The following is a 3034-nucleotide window of genomic DNA, read 5'->3' on the forward strand; positions in this document are numbered from 1 at the left end:
GTGAGACGGAGTCAGGGCCCTTCTCACCTCCTACAAGTCGTCCGGCGGAAAACATTTTCTGAGTGGAGTAAAAGAACTTGGGATCGTCGATCTCTTCCTTCAAGATTGAGATGAATCGATGTCGGTCGATGGTGTGAAAACACTTCCTTATGTCGAATTCCAAAAACCAGCGAGAGGTTCCCCACTCTTCTTTGATCCGTCTTAGGGCCGAGTGGCAGCCTCGACCCGAGCGGAAGTGCGATGTGTCTGGAAACTCGGGATCGTAAATGGATTCGGGTACCATTCTGATCGCTTCTTTCATGATCTTTTCTATGGGTAGAACTACTGCGAGCGGTCTAAACTTCGACCCTTCTTTCTTTTCTTCATTTTCAAAAAGGGGAGCAAAGCTTGTTTTTTGCTCCCTATATTGATAGATCAGGTTCCCTCCTGCCGGCCTGAACGAAAGGCTCTTTCAGGAAGTAGTCCCATCACCCTCGGGCCCGGCGCCAACCAAGAGGAGGCGGGGCTCTCTCCAACCATTCCGAAGAGCCGAGATCTCGTAAAGGAAAAATGAGCTAGCTCAGCTGGTTTGGACCTGCGTGAATAAGTTCAGTGAAGTAAGGGAGCCTTCAGGCTTTTCCAAGCCGGCGGCTCATGGCTCGCTCAGTTCGCTCGCGGAGTTCTTTAGATCAGTAGATCTATCTATAGATCTGGATAGAGTCTCGCTCAGAAAGGAAGAGTAGCGCGCTTAGCACTCAGTGCCAGCAAGACCTTGCATGCGTGGACAAATGGTCAGACACGGACATCGATTCCTGATGAATTGGTAAGGAAGAAAAAACAGGTGAAAGAAAAGTGACATGGGTTGTCAGTAAGCCTTTCTTTCTCAGCTCACTAGACGGGGAATATGCGTACAGTAGAAAAAGCTTGAAGCAACTAGCAATGCTACCATCAATCAAGGAAAGTTTGACCAACCAACCCTGCCATCCTAGAGCGTTAGCGTACAAGAAGGGCATTTTTCAATTGAGTTAGTCACACATTTTATCTCAGATGTAGAATAGAAGTTTTCTTCCGATTTCTTTGGTGTTTAGTTGGCTGCACTTTGGGTTTCACCTAAGATCCGCAGTCTACCCGAGGCTATCGTTCACTGGGGCACGAGAGAACCAATGGTAAGTAAAGTACCTCTTATCTTTCTTATTGAAGGGGTTCTTTGGAGATAGCTCTGGTTCGTGCGCATTAGAAGTCGAAATGAGTGAAACACCTTGCCTCAGTGCTTCGATCCCATTACGGTCAAGACAGCAAGCAAGGCGATAGTTGTGGAGGATGGGGTAGTGAATGAAGAAGGAATCCCTAACCTCAAAGCGAGAGCACTGACCTCCCACACGGAGTTTTGATGGCCTGTCCCCTGGGTCTAGCGAATTGAACTAGAGAGCCAGCAAAAAGCCTTCTCTTCTGTCGGCCGCTCAAACCAACTGACGATACGGAGGAGCGTACCGTATGGATTGAAAAAAGTTTAAGCACAATAGGTAGAACGAGAATTGAACTCACTTGTGTACCATTTGAAACACCGATGCGATGCCGTTCCTACCTTTTAGGTAGTCGCATGATCAATCGATTTCATACAATATATTGCTTCTCCAATCCGTGATAATGTGCCATGTGCTTTCAGTTCTTCGTACGCTGAGAAACGAGAATGACTTCTTTTGGTCGAATAAGATAGACTTTTGCTTCCAAAAAAACATAGGTCATCCCGGAAGTGAACTATGTAAAGCCCGTTTGTCTGCCCTAGCCAGAAAAAGTAATCTCTTATGTTGAAGTTGAAGCGAATGATCAAACTTACATCCCCCTATGCGGCTCCCCTGCCATTCCAGCCAGATAAAGCAATGAGTCAGAGGAGGAACATGAAAAAATTCCAAAACAAAAACTACTCATCTAGCGCCTTGTGAAAGCCCTCGGTAGGTAGTTCTTCCTCCTAAGCTACAAGCGGGAGACCGCCAGGCGCCAGGGAACTCATATTGAAAAAACTACTTGCATAGAATAATAAAGAAGTCTGATGTATTTTGTGATCGGATGGAATCTAGCCTGACAAGCAGGCAATGGGAGTTAGAACCCCCCTCGATCTATTCTATGGTGAGTCAAGCGCGTCTTGCGAGTCAAGAGAGGGATGGGATCAAGATGCCGTGGCCCCACAAAACCTTCCCGTGCACCGACGCGCCTAGGGAGGCAACCTGTTCGACGTCAGAACCGATCTCTCAACTTTCTTTTCGTTTTGATCCGCGCTTGTCCTATCTATGGTCGATCAGTCTCTCATCCTCTATCGTCGCATCACGCCCTGCCGGAGCGCCATGCGCAGAGCAGCAATGGCACGTCACTACAATGCGGACCAGACAGAAACCCAATAAGGCAGGGCGACTATATGATGCCGGTTCAGTATGTGTGCTCGGATGAAGGTTGCTACCGTAGCTGGCTCCCCTCAACGCGGATCTTCTCCCATTTTCGACAATGGATTGGATCGAAAATAACATAGAAAGAGTCATCTAAAATGAGATTCTCTTCTCTAAGCCTACTTCCGTAAAAAGCAGTCCCTTTATTCATTCTTCAGGGATGGAAAGTTGCGCTCGCCACCTCCTGATGCTGGTCTGGGACGTTCACCGCCGCTAGGAAAGGGTATAGGCTTGTCATTTCCATTTCCTCCAAGCACCAGTTTTTGTTGAGGTTTTACCTGAGCATTGACCGGTTGCTTTCCTTTGTCAACATTCTAAATGGAGGCGGTGTGCACTTCACCCTTTTTGGTATCTGGAGCTTTACTTCGTTTGGATTTTTCTGGATGACCCTCGGATTTTGATAAGTTCAGTTTCTCGAACTTTGCCACCCGGTCCAGTAGCTCCTGGAATGTTGTGGCCATACATAATTATGGAACCATTCAATCATCAATATTCCCCATCAGCAGTTGGACAGCATGCTCTTCCTCCAGCTGTTGCTCGCATTTCATACTCATGTTTAGCGGGTAATGTACTTTGTCACTGACTCATCCTTTCTGCGCTTCTCTATGGCAACT

The 3034-nt window shown here is 47.3% G+C and overlaps 1 pseudogene; it reads right to left on the bottom strand.

The window, feature by feature from the left end:
• The window catches only part of LOC110107730, a 4174-nt pseudogene extending 2402 nt beyond the window's left edge, over positions 1-1772 (bottom strand).
• Between the last annotated feature and the right edge of the window lie 1262 nt (positions 1773-3034).

The sequence above is a fragment of the Dendrobium catenatum genome, unplaced genomic scaffold, assembly GCF_001605985.2.
Source record: "Dendrobium catenatum unplaced genomic scaffold, ASM160598v2 original_scaffold_83238, whole genome shotgun sequence".
NCBI classification, from domain to species: Eukaryota; Viridiplantae; Streptophyta; class Magnoliopsida; order Asparagales; family Orchidaceae; genus Dendrobium; species Dendrobium catenatum.